Here is a 14,470-nt window from a genome sequence, read left to right as displayed (position 1 = left end):
AAAAATACATTAGAGTTATTGCAATATTATTACAATAGTGCACCTATCCAAATTCTCAGTTAAACTGGAGCAACTCAGAATAATTCCACTGATTTGTGGAGGATTATTAGTGAGGAATGTATTTCAGACTTAATTCTGTCAGCTTAATATTGTGTCATTCCATTATCTTGATCACAAACAAACTGTTTGAGTAATGCCATCCATTTTCCCAAGGAATTCATGCCTGTATAATTAACTACAATCAACTGTAACACAGATGGCATCGTATGATCCAAAAGCACTTTATGGAAACATTTTAAGCATGTTATTAACATCCCTAAATATCTATTTAACACTACCTCTCCAACCCTCTTCTGCATGAACACACAACACAGCTGGATTTGAGGGTGGAAAAGGCAGTATTTAACTGCAACACTGTTATAAAAGATTTTCAGTTCTTGGAATTATTCAATTTATAAATGAGCTTGAAAATAACAGACTCTACTGGGGCAACAAAAACATTGTGTTTTAGATTTCAGAATTAAGACTAATTTCCAGAATTACTCATCCTCATCAAACTCAGCTTTGAGGAACTTGGCAGCATGCAAGGACACTGTCGAGAGGAAAAACCTTTCTTTAGACTGACCATGGTTATCCAAAAAAAGATATTTCTATTTGACAGTTTGTTTTATTTCTCAGTAGATGTGTGTCCAGTTCTAAACTAAGATAAAAATTTACATGTAACAGCAACAGACAAGAATTTGAATGGAAAGTCGAATAATATCCCAAATGAAAACAGTTGCAAGTTGTTAGATGCAAATCAAGCTCTAATGAAATGCTGCTCTTTCAGCCTGAAAAAACTGAGGATCAGATTATTTCAAATCTGATTTTTCATTACTAAATATCCTAGTTTAAATAAGCTTTTCAGGACAGCTGCTGAGACTCTTGTCCCTAACTTCAGCCCATCTCTGCCCATTTATTTAATAGTAAGCATGTCCCTTGGCCCATAAACTGATTTAGAAAGAAAGCAAAAATATGATCAAACTAACAGACTTGTTGGAGATTTATTGTGACGATGCTTTAGGGGGACAGGCTGCAGTACCCACCGAAGGTGACAGTGCTGGGGATTAACACCATTCCTCTCCCACAAACATCTGCTTGACCTGGTGGCAGCTGGAGGTGCAAAATCTCATGGAATCAAGTTGAGCCCTCCAGCATGATCTCAGATGGGAAGATGGTCCCTGGGAAAGACCAAGAGAGCTTTAGGTAAATTCTGTGAAAGGGAGATCTTTTGCATTATAGTAACCGAAGAGACAACATGCTCCTTTTCACACTGGGCAAGCTTCTGGCAAGAACATTGCTAGAGAAGATAAAGCCGAGAGAGATACCCAATTTAGAGATGACAAACAAGTTCAGAAAAGAGAGCTGTTCAAATATCACATTACCATCACTTAAGATTTGGTGCTCAGTATCACACAATGGGGCTTCTTAACATTTGAAGTGGGCAGCACTAAATTCTGGGTGTTCTCACTGGGTGTGAGAACTGGAACTAGGGTGGGAAAGCCGTAATGAACGTAACGGTCATTTATATGTATTGTCACACAATTAGCTGGAATTATTTTAGGTACATGGATTTCTATCATATGGTAACATCATAGCACATGGAAGAGAAATAAAAAACAGTTCTGGAAATTATTATGTGCTCTGGGGATTATTAACTCAGCCTTATATTCCTTCCTGAAGGAAGCTGGCAATTCAATGTATCAGAGCTCTGCAGGATTCAGCGAAATCCTGCTTTTTAATTATAGGTGTTCATCCATGTACTTGTACAACCTCTCATAACAAATTGGGAAACAAGACAATAGCGTAAGATTTTGTATTCTTAAAGGAAAGAGCTGCAGACATACACACACACGAGGTCTAAGTCATACACAGATACAAAAGACAAAACAAGAGTGTTCCTACTGTCAGTTTTAGTTAAAAAGCCAAGGTTTTCACAAGTCAGAACTGCAGTTCTAAGCTGGAGTAGCACTAACTTCAGCAACAGCAAGTTATCACTGTTCTCCTGTAGAACTGGGGCTTCCCGCTGCCCTGTGGCAGCTACAGCAGGCAAATTTACTGAGTGTAAAGTTATACGAACAGCTTGGGTCCCAATGAAAATAATCTTGGCCATGGGACGGGCCAGGTGTCACACCTGAAGTATGGCAGAGGTTTGATGACAGCTAGAAACACCTCCTGAGCATCCCAGCTATAGGTCAGCAGCCCAACCAGACAAGGCTTCCCTCCACAGCACCTCTGTGTCTCACCCACGTGTCTGGGCAAATTCTCTGCTAAAAATTACTAACAGATACACTAAGAAAAAGAAACAAACCAAACCTTCACTTATTTGTAAATCTTGCTCAGGACATCAAACTGCCGTATTTAGCTTACATACTTGGCTACAAAATAACAGAATTTTTTTTTTTTAAAAAAAAACATCAGAAAAGGTATTGAATTTACCACTAGTACCCTTAGGGACACCAGATCACTGTTTAATATGAATTGCTGCATATCTAATTATTTTGTAAGTTTTCACAGATTTCATAATTCACCCAATAATCAGCACATGGGCAGCATCTTTTCACAGCTAATAAACATTATGAAGAAACAAGACGTCACAATACCCAGCTCATTGATACTGCACATTTTAATTTATGCACTGAATAAAATACATGTTAAGAGAAAATATAGAAATATTTCTACAGAAATATAGCAAGCAGAAAAGGATTTGGAAAAAAAGGAAAAAATATTGTTAGCCAACTTTATACAAGAGCTCCAATACATCTTTAGAAAGAACACATCTCTGCAAGGAATAAGGATGCTAGAAGAAGAACGATGCTGTTGGGAACAGCCGTATCCCTTTGCAGCCTCACCCATGGCCCATTGAAACGAGGCTCTTTCCATCTGTTCCACTAGATTACGAATGAGGCACTTGAGCCAAGTTCCACTTAAGTCAGCAGGAAACTTTCCATCCACTGTAATGATCCAGTCATTAATATACTCGGAAGTCAAAAATAAGTGCCTAAAAGCCACTTCTCCAGACCTTCAATTTAAAAGCAAAAGATTCTCTCTTCAGAGGTGGACCAAACCCTCAATGGTGTAAAATGCTGGAGAGGAGGAGGTGCCAGTGAGGCACCAGGGGAGGCAATGCACTGCCGTGCTGACCCCAGCGCAGGAGCGGGACTGTCCCCGGCAGCTCTCCTCTGGGCAGGGAAAGATGGCAGCAGAGCCTTGGCCAGGCAAGGCGAGAAGTGGTCTTGCCCGGAGGCTGGGCAGCCCATCCCACTGATGGTGCATGGCCAGCTCCCGGGAACGCTTGCTGGTCCTCCTTCGTACCTGTGCCCGCCTTGTGCCATGGAGAGGGAAAGGAACGACAGACAGCTGTGTCAGCATAAATGCCAGAAAAGAAACAAGTTGTTATTTATCCTCAGAGCTGGAAATAGAATGATTCACTGCAGCCAGCCATGCCGAGGTCGCTGCTCTTTTCCTAAGAATCTGTTCCAGTTTCTAGGGGCAGAGGGATGACACCCTTGAGCCGCACACGGACACAAGTCAGAGGGGCCTCTCCTTGCCCACTCATCTCAAGGGCAAGTATAGCTGAAGTGTTAGGAAAAAACAGAAAAGTAGTCAAGGAGAATGTGGACAGCAGAGTTAATTGAGTGCTTTGAAGAAAAGCACTATATAAAGTTTTAAGCATAATACTCAATCCTTAAGACACTGAATAAGATGAGTTTTTTTCCAGATGACCATGAAAAATATGGCCACCTTGAAAGAATTTTATATGTGAAAGCAAATTCATATTTAGCCATGGCTGTACCAAGTATGAGTAAGTTAACCTCCCTTTGGTAATAATAAATATTTTTGTATTTGCTATTGGTACGTACAGGGCCCATTCTAATTAACGATTTTTTGGCAAATGAGCTGTCAGCTTGGAGAGCAGAACTCAGACACACTCTTGTAAATCACAGTCTGACCCAGGCACTGAGGTACACAGAGAAGGACTCTATTGACACTTGTGCTATGAAGCAAACTCTAAAGCAAGCACCAACAGATTCTATAATCCATGACAAGTATCAAAGAAGTACTTACATAGAAAGGGGGAAGTATTCCAATTTTATCTGGTTAAGTACATATTTCAAACTATAAAGAAAAGATCCACTTTTAAAGAAGATTTTTAAAAAAAATTTTAAAAACAAAACAAACAAACAAAAACAACCTAGCCCATGGAAGATGATTGAATAAAATCCTAAGGGTAAAATGCCCTCCCAGATAACGAAACAGAAATACTAAAAAACCTTGCAGTAACAAAGCTCATGTCTCTCAAAGGAGAGGCAAAGCAACAAGTAGGAAGGAAAATGCTGAAGGTATGTAGGAAATAACACACCGAAGAGCAAGAAATGCTGGGTGTGACATGAAACAAACCCTCTTGTCTGTGAGGCTGATAACCGAGTCACTGCCATGCTGAGGATATGCAGATGCGATGGTGTTTCACTGCTGCTGACCTTGTCAAAGTGATTTCTGTTAGCAGGTGCCTGTGCATTAACCAGATGTACATGGCTGAGAATTTTTAAGCTATAATCTGATTTTTTAAAGCTGATTTGATTTGAGATGCTGTATCAACCTTTCTAGTCAATTTGCTTGGCATGCAGATATCCATTTCTCTGTAGTTTCACAGAACAGATCAGTAAGGGGGTTTAAGACTTCCTTTCAGCATGGCAAAACCAGACCCATTCTTAAATATTTCAGGCTTTTATGGGGGATAAAAGGGTAACAGTTGTTTCAGCCTAGCTTTAACATTTGAAGGCAAAGGATCCATTCCTCTGGGAAAATCTTATTTTCAACACAAGAGCTCTATAATTTTTTTTAACCAAGACTAACAACCAGAAGACAGGCTGACTTTCACAGAAAACCACAGTTTGTATACATTATCATACTCAAGATATAATTTCAGTTAGTAACAAGCATAACATAAATTGATCCCTCTAAAGCTACACCAAATATAATAAGCATTACATTGAATAGAAGTATAATTGGAATTTTTTTTAAAATATAAAAATAATTGGAATGAACAATTCGGAAGGTGGACCATCTAAACCAAGTGTGTGTGTGTTTACGATGAGAAAATTAACAGAAGTTATACCGTGTTACAGAGCCTCCTGCTACCAGAACCAAGAATGACAAATGTACACAGAGGATTAAATCTCCAATAGCACCACGTGGCTCATGTGGCCTCTACCTGCCTACAAAGGACATTCAGGGACCAATATAGAAATTGTTTTTAAAAAACCCACAAAAACCCCTACCACAACAGCAACTGCATAATTGCTGTCATAAGAGTTTCATGTGACTGACTAAAACTGAACAGCAACTTTGAAAGCTCTCCTGATCTTTGCTGCTTACCAGCTGTGAGATTATAAAAGGACAAGACACTCCTGGGCAGCATGCTGGCACCAACATCAGCTGGCACCTGCAGAGCTGAAGTTCGGGTCAGTTTGCTGGTTCTAGTAAGGGCAAAACTGGGGCAATCTCAGGATACGTAAGTGTATGGAAAAGTCTCTCATTTTTCTATTGTGGGGGATAAAAAAAAAAAAAAAAAGGAAAAGGGGGAACCTCAGCAGCTGCTTCTGCTCATGCTCTCTATTGTGTCACTAAAATTTACTTGCTGGAGTTCACTTCTGTGGCCAAGTCACTCATTCCCGAGTGGCATCTTCTGGCAGCAGTGCCTGCTGATATCTTATCTTGGGGGAACTTCCTCCCGTGCAGGTATCTCCCTCTCAGACTTGTTCAGATGATTTGGAAAAGTGCTAGCCTTGCTTTTCATTGTGGAAAGCGCTATATAAAAGAACTGGAATAACATTCTCAAACACATCTCCATTTACAGACGGGAAACAGCTACAGAGGAGCTCTCTCCTAGTTATTTTAGTGTGGCATCTGGGTAATCTGGGATTTGAATTCAGGATTTTCCAATCTTTTAGTCTTCTGCACTCACTCCTTCAGAGAAAGTTGCTCCTTGCATGGGTTGCACTACACTGGTCTTTAGCTAAGAGGATGCGTCCATCTGGCTTCTGACATTCTAGCTGATCATTGCTCTTAAAGGCGGGGAGCAGCTGGCACTGGGAATGGAGGCACTGGATTCTGCCTGCAAGAAGCCAGTCGGGGTGCCCGAGGGCACAAGAAATGCTGCCTGCTGGGGTCTGTGTCCCTACCAACTGCTGGCATTGCAGCCAAGCATTTTCTCCAGCAGCGGCAGAGGGTGGAACTATGTGTCTACAAAGATAGGAGATATGCAACATAACGCAATAGGTTACCCTGGAGCAGAGCAGCCACAGCTGAGTTTGTTAAAGTTTTGACAAAAAATATGTAAGAACTGTGAAAATAGACACAGATCATTAAAGCCATAAGAGAAGTCCATGCCCAAGCAGACGCGCTGATGCTCCTGTGACCACCTGCACAGATAGCTACTTGCCAGCAGGCAGAAGGGTTTCATAGCCTAAAATGTGAGCTGCATTTGGGCTAGCAGACATGACGTCAATGAAACCTTGCACGTAAATGTGTAAAGGATGTGCAAATGTAAATCTGAATCTCAGTTTCTCAGTGTACACTTAAGAGTTGGATGCTTATGTAATTAACTGCTTAAGAAGATTTAGTAATGTGATGTGTAAGAAAGTCTAGTCACGGATGGGGGATAGAAACAAAGGAAGAATTACTACTAAAATGGGGAAATTCACAGCTGCGAGCTCTGAGGACCAGATATTCTGCTAGCGACCTGTAAAAAAGAGTAAAGAGTAATATCAAAATCTGCTGATAATAGGGGATTATTTAGGTCAATCAAAATAATAGAGGAATATAAAACAAGAAAAAGGAAGAAAAAAAACCAACAATAACCTCAAACTAGAAAAATTAGGTAACTAAGCAACATGAAATTCAATATGGGAAAGTACAAGATAATCTATATTTAAAAATACAATTTGACATATCCTACACATAGATATTTAGAAGGAAAGATCAAGTCATCACTGAGGACATCTGTTGTGTACGCAGCTAGGTAAATAAGATATTAGATTGTAATAGCAGGAGATGGGAAATAAGATGAAAAGCATTACAATGTTGCAGAAAGATAAGTGGTAAGTACTTATTATTACACTCATATTCATCTAAAAGAAACATAATAGGTACAACCAGGTAATAAAAGAATCAGGATCTGTGAATTTTTTGAAGAGACGTTAAACAGGCAGTTATAAAATGATTGATATTGTGTAGGCGAAAAGGATGTTTCATTTACTTTTTCACACTAATGCAAGAATAAGAAGCCGCCCTATGGGGCATTGGCAGGAAGTAGTTACACGATTTTCCCAGTGGAAAGATGAATCTTCCATTTTGTATCACACACCACAAACCTTGGCAGCAGTTCTCCATCATTCTGCTGCTTCTGGTGTCAAACCACCACAAGCCAAATACAATGCGGGAATAAAATGCTGCCACTCTGAGTCACAAGGTGCAGGGCGACAGCGAGAGAACTGGCAGCACCCAGCCCCAACATGACCAGTAACAGCATTTATAAAAGGTACAACAGCAACACTACTAGTAGTCTCCTTAGGTTCAGTTTCAGTAACTAAAGCAGCAGTGCAACAGGTTTTGCTGCAAATGCCTCCCAAGTATTGTCAAGAGCAGGACTGTATTTCTCTGAAACCCTTGCTTTGAATATACATTGCACAAATTCTTTACAAATGAGGAACCAGAGCATTCCCTGGGCTGGCGTGGGGTTAGCAATGGAGCCTCTGCTACACTGATCACAAAACATCCTGCAATACAAACTCTCCAAGGTGACCTGCTGGAAACAGTAAAGCAGAATATGGAAGAAAGAACTATCTTAATTTTCAGGTATAGCACCTATATCATCCCTAAAAGGCAAAGCTTTAGGAGATTCCAATCTGTTCTGGCTTTTACATACTCTGACTGTGGAAGGATGCTAAAAGAAATAAAAGAAATATCATTAAAATTATACAGCCTGTCTTTGTAGTGCACAGGGTTTGTTGTTGTTCGTGTTTTTTTTTTAACAGGCCTATAATAAAAATGACTGCAGTTTCACTTTATTATCAGCCACATATAATTAGTAAAATACAGCTTCATTTCTCATAGTTAGCTATCATTTCTACACAGTTCTGGGCATACAATTAAACTTCCACATTGCTTCACTTCTTTAAAGCATTCTCCCCACATAACCAAGAGTTCTCCAGAAAATAACTCTGAATGCAAAGCTCATCAAGGTGCTCCATCTGCAGCCTCCCTCATTGTTTCAATCAGGATTATCATTTCACTCTTAATTCTACTTCTCACCCACCACGGATGACGCACGACCACCCCCCCCGTTCAGCTCAGATGTGTGTGGATGGACAATGGCCCCTCTGACCCAAGCTGACTCTTAGTCTGTGGAGCCTGTGCAGGGTAATATTCTGCTTTATTACAGTCTATAAATAGGACTGTGGAGCCTCACAGTCTAACCACGACGCAATGAGGAGTACAGTGAGATCGTCCTCATTTCTGGTAATGCCTCACCTTAATCCCAGCTCTCATGAAGTGTGCGTTACAGAGCTAACATGTCTCTACATCTGTTTTTAAACTTGTATTCAATTAAATCACCCAACAGAAAAAACATTACGTTACACCTTCTTTGCGCTATCCAGCAGCACAGGAGCATCCCAGCTGCAGTTGGGTTGGATCAGTTGCTTTTCTGGCCTCCAATTAGCACCGACATCACCTCAGAGTTCCCCATCCAGATTCAGACAAGCGTCGACACTCAGAATAGCATTTAAAAACGTTTATACTAAAATCTCAAATGTTGGACCCAAGTATAGGCTGGATGCACACTTCACTTTTGGGCCATGGAACTCCGTGACGGAGGGGAGAATGTGAATATGAACAGAGTTTACAGGTATTTCAAGCCCATTTTGTTTTGACACGCGGACAGAAAAGAACACCATGTGCACAGAATCAGGCTCAGAAGTTTACCTCAACATTGCCCTGAATCAGGCTATAATTAGGAAAGAATTAAAATATTTACATGGCCATAAAGAATATGTATGCTATGTCCAAGACAGTATTTTTTCCTTGACAATTTTGTGCTACTGCAATGTAATTAAAGTTATGATCCTGTTCCTACTGAAGTCAGTGACAAAATCCCCCCTCTCCGTGGGCACAATAAAATAAATAATGTATTACGAACGTAACAGCCCCACAGAATGGGAAGCAGAGCGCACCCCCGTGACACAAACGCTGTCAGGCCATGCAGATCCATCCACCCTGAGCTCCACATGCCCTTTCCAACACACCGTTCTCACTCGCTCTGACAGCGGGCAGCTTCAGGACAGCCCCTATGCACTGCTCTGCCTTTCCTTTTGCTAAAATTGATTGGTTAAAAAAAAAAAAGTCTAGGAAATTCATTTTAGCAGCAAAATACATCAAAAAAATCTGTCTTCAATGAACTTTCAGAGAAGGTCATAGTGCCCAGTACAAAGTGGTATGTGACCTCTGCCCCGCACAGCAGCACTATATTCCTTGTTTAGATTCCGACTTCCCTTGCACAAACTACATTTGGCAGGGTGAGGCCAGGCATTAGGACTGAAACAATGAGGTGTCTTGGCCCTTCCATTTAGTGAGAATATTTGCCCTTCTGGTTTACTTTTTTTTAATTTTTGTATTGAAATCGCACAGTTTCTTCTCTCATCTTGCTTTGTGTAAAAGCCAGCGGGACAGGACAGACATCCTGGTAAGATAGCCTGGGAGTGGACCCGCCTGGGTGCGGAGGAGAGGAAAAGGAGGCCAGGGACTCAGGGATGAGGGAAAGGGGGCCAGGAGGAGAGGCAGCAGCAGCGGGGCAGCACCAGCTCGGCAGAGGGGAGCAGGCACAGGCCAAGTGGAGGAGCCGGCCGATACTGACGGGCAAGTGCAGGAAATGCACTGCATCCCACCGAGACCGATTTCAGAGGCCAGGCAGAGACCTGGCTGAGGAATACAGGTGGAGCTGGTGGGACAAAACTGCAGATTATATGGACGAAAGAGTAGAGGTGCAGGTTTCCATGGTGCAGCAGCCGCAGCAAAGTTTGTTTGCTTTTCCAAACACATACTCTGGACCTGGATGGGTTACCGCCTCGCTGCTCTTCTGCCTGCAGAATGCAGGAGCCCAACGCATCTCTGCCACCTCCTGTGCTGATGCACACACTGGATATCAGCTCATGCTATGGTGCCTTGCGCAGTGGATAGGAAGTTTGAGCGAGGCTGATTACCCGTACAGCAGCAAAATCACAGCCCCTAAAGATATTGCTGAGCTTTTTGTTTACTTTTTAAAAACCTATTAAAAAGTACATGGAAAACATATATTCAGTCATAGCATCTTAAGTTTAATATTTGCTTTTGAAATGTTCTTATTCTTAAAAAAAAATTTGCAATTTACAAGTGACCACAAATTAAATGTCCATGTATATATTTGAAATAATAGCCAAAGATTATTTTTCCATCTAGATAATATATACCTTAGCAGCATTTCAACAAAACCAGAATTACTTTCAAATGTCAAAAGCTACACTTTCATGGTGATCAGTGAATGCTCCTGTGTCCCTGTACTACTTGCAGCTTCTCTGTTGTAAGGAAACCTAGCTGGCTTTCCTCCAACAACCATAATTCCCTCCTCCCCACATAAACTTGTTCTCTGGATTTGACACCCGGTTCTGTAGACTTAGAAAGATGAAAAAGCTTCAGAAAGCAAACAATCTTTGATTGTGCATCTGAACCACTGAAACACCGTATAGAAGCAAGTATAAACAAAGCTGTTACAACTCCAGCAAATAAACAACAATGCAAAGCCTGGAAAAGTACCAGGCTTTAGCTATGGAGAGATTTATAAATGCAAGGAAAGCAGAATAGACTTGGGACACTAAAAGAGGCCGCTCAAACAGAAAATCATTACTGCTTTACTGCAAGATATATATAAGCAGTGGAGGAAGCAATGCACCTGGCTACCCACCACCTCACCATTCGATCTGCCAGAGGAAAACAAACAGAATTTCCCTTTCCGTCAAGAAGAAAGCTTTCCAGCCATGAAAGCAGCAGATCCGCTCTGTGTGCTACTGCCCCTCCTGTTCCCCACCCTGGCAGGTACGGGATTCCCTGACCTGCGGTGCTTAATGCCCATGCCAGGGGATACGGGAAGATGCAGTGCTGCATCCAGAACAAGGCACTACAAAAGCAGTGACAGCCACAGCCCGTTTCCCGATGTGGGACTGCACTGTGCCTTCAGAGAGGGAAGGAGCCACCACCATGATTTGACCAGCATTTGCCTTAGAAGAGCCATGCAACCCCAAGCCTTGCAAGGCAGGAATGTAACTGTACACTTCTACAGACTGAATTAAACTTACAATATACTTTAATAAGATTTAAAAATCATTTCAGACAAGAAATGCACTTGAGAAGGATTCTGGACAGCCTTTCCTCACCTTTGCCTCAACTCCAGCAGCGCCGCGTCTCCCGGCTTGTCACAGCTCCAGCTCCGAGGGGGCTGTGACTCAGCAAAGGGAGCAGCTTTTTATTTTTCAGATGGAACTTACCAAACCGTGCCAATATTACGGGGAGGATCTGCTTCCTGGATCCACTTCTCTGCCAGCCTCTCCTGCGATATTTCCACTGAACCCTCCCCATCTGGTTACGTTATGACAATAGGAAACAGTTTCTTTGGGGAAAAATCAAATGCAAGCCTGCATGGGAATCAGGCTGAGCGAGAAAGAAAAAATTCCCAACGTCTAGCTACACTGTATTTAAAAGAAAAGGTGGCGTCTTATTATTAGCCTAGGAGTTATGCTGCTCCTAGTCAGACATCCTTAGATCTGCGAGCATCTGCGACACAGCTGAAGCTCGGCGGAAGAACAGCCTCCTGCCCGAGAAGCCCCCAGGCAGGCTGACGGAGGTGGGAAGCGCCCCGGGAGCAAGGCAGCTGCCTCCATTCCTGCCCTGTTGTCTCTGCCCACTGAAAGCATCCCTCTGGCCCTTCCACAGACACAGATCAGCTGGAGGGTCGGTGGTCACCTCGTACCCTGTCGGTGGGCTGGACACGAGCCCTGGCACACAGCAGGGCAACGGAGTGCGTAGGGAAAGGGCTTTTCACCTCAACGACAGCCCCTGCTCGCAGGCCAGACCCCGCTGCCTCTCTCTGCTCTGCACTGCCGAAACCATGGAGAAACTGCACGTGGAAATCTCTGCATAGGATTTCGGGCGATTTGTGCAGACTGAGATCGCTCTCTGTTAGGCCGAGCCTACGTGAGGCGGCAGTGCCTCGACGGTGCTGCAGGTACAGGGTGTACTGCCCCGGCTGTGCTGCTCTCGTTGTTAAGAAACTGTGAACCCCAACAGCTCAGGGACAAAAAAGCTAATAAATATTTTAAGATCCCACCTCTTACACTAACCAAAGCAGCCTACCTCATCATTAGGCAACACATGGCAACATGCATTCAGGTATAATGAACTGTCTTCAGAAATGCTGAACATCCACAGCTCCAAACCAGCTGAAGTGCCAGCTGTCCATCAGGTCTGAGACACAAACCCAATAATCATTCATCTCATATTTGTATTCCTCTCCCTCTATGGTCCCTGCCAAGAGGATGCCACTTCACGGGATGCACAGGGCTCCCCTGAGCCCCATGAACCCACGGCAGCTCCCAGGCAGGATCTGGGGTGCTCCCAGTGCCACTGTATCGATCCTACAAGATTATTTTCCTTACCCAAGATGTCCCAGTTCCCCATTACACCAGATAATAGAGAACTGACTGACTTTTTTTTCTTCCCCAGGGTTATTTTCCAATGTTTTTTTTTTTTAGTATCTCACTTTAAAACAAAGGCAAGAAAGATGTTGTCACTGCCACTATAAACTCTATTTGCTAATAACTCGCAAAAGCAAGCACAAGAGAGAAAGCAAAGGCTTCAGGGGTCCAGCCCTGTTCAGCTCTGGGTGCTGCAGGCAGGGGATCACTGCCAGATTTCGTGGACGATGCTCAGTGCAGGGAGATTGGGAAGTGCCCGTAGGAGAGGGGTGCCTGCAGCCCAAGCCCTGCTTCCACCGCTGCCAGGGGGAGCCCTGTCCCTGTCCACTCCCTGAGACCTGGCCCTTGGAATTTAAAACCATGAGTAAGTGTAATTGTTCAGATGAATGATTAGCCCATTACTATGGAGAATGAAAGCTAAAAGTTTACTTCCAGAAGCATCTAACCAAGAAGTGCTTGAGAGTTCAGCCTGTGACAAATTAGCAAACGTACTTTAATTACATAAAGTCTTTCCCTTCAATTTTTTAATTAGAAGCAAGAATGGGGATGTCATTTACATACAAGGATTTTCTTGTTTTTCTTCCACTGCTAGTACAACTGAATCCCAATCATACCCTGCAAATCTCCATGGATTTAATAAAGTCCTCAGGGTTACAAAACTTCTGACCATCAGGCTTTTGAGGTACAGGGTACTGCAGCAGCAGTCAAAAATTGGTGCAGAAAAGATATGTATACAATTTTTACATCTACCCGCAGCCATAAATCTGTTTAAATCATTAAAATATTAAAGATCATCAGCTATAGTTTGGCAGGTGTTTACCAGTGAGAACTTCAAATATTTCTTCTAATAAAGGGCCTTGACTCTGCACATACCATGGGATAGTCCATGGTTGAGGGATGTGGAGTAAAAAAGCAGCAAGGAAAACTTCACAATCCCCCCGAGACCTGTGGATTTCCAAAAAACTTCTGCTGCTGCTGCCCTGGGGCTGGGCCCTGTCTGCTGCCAGGAGTGAGTATTTCCAAAGTTGGCACTTTCTCACTGTGACCCACATCCAACACTGTGTCAGAGATGACACACCAGTGCCACAGGGCACGAAGACGGACAAGGGGGGTAGCAGGAAGCCTTTGAGGACCATCTGTCCACACCAGCACACTATCATGGAGAACACCAAAAAAACACGTACAGCCGCACCGCCACAGGTCTTGTACTTATAAGTGTCATTTTTCAAAGAGAAAACCAAGAGATGCCCGTTGGCGATGACAGGCCCTTACTGGGAGGGGAAGTGCTGGCTGGGAGCACTGTGCTGCAGAGCCTGTGCCACACACCCAGTGCTGCATGGGGCAGGCTGCAGCACGGGCAGCGTCACCCGCTGTCTTCAGTGGATAGAACACCTGCCTATAGCCACATAAATCTTCTACTGGCTCTGTCACCAACTTCTGTAGATCTAAACAACTCTGCAGATAGAAACACTGGCCCAGAGCTGATGCAGACACCAGTATAAAATGAGAAATAAAAGGTAGTTCAGAGCTTTAGAATGGATTAAATGGGTGAATGAGTAAGAAAAGAAGAACAGGAGACATAAGGTGAAGACTTGAATAAAAAATTAAAAAAAAAAAAAAAATCAGTATTAGCCTGAAGCACTACA

The 14,470-nt window shown here is 42.9% G+C and overlaps 1 protein-coding gene across 1 annotated transcript in view; it reads right to left on the bottom strand.

The window, feature by feature from the left end:
- Positions 1 to 14,470, bottom strand: part of JAKMIP3 (Janus kinase and microtubule interacting protein 3) — a 91,390-nt gene that overhangs the window by 63,548 nt on the left and 13,372 nt on the right. The window contains exon 2 of the mRNA XM_075155315.1: positions 1,086 to 1,220. The gene's annotated coding sequence lies outside the window, so the exon portion shown is untranslated. The remainder of the gene's footprint in view (positions 1 to 1,085; positions 1,221 to 14,470) is intronic.

The sequence above is a fragment of the Calonectris borealis genome, chromosome 7, assembly GCF_964195595.1.
Source record: "Calonectris borealis chromosome 7, bCalBor7.hap1.2, whole genome shotgun sequence".
NCBI classification, from domain to species: Eukaryota; Metazoa; Chordata; class Aves; order Procellariiformes; family Procellariidae; genus Calonectris; species Calonectris borealis.
The sequence above is the reverse complement of the archived record's forward strand: the minus strand, read 5'-3'. Positions and strand labels throughout refer to the sequence as shown.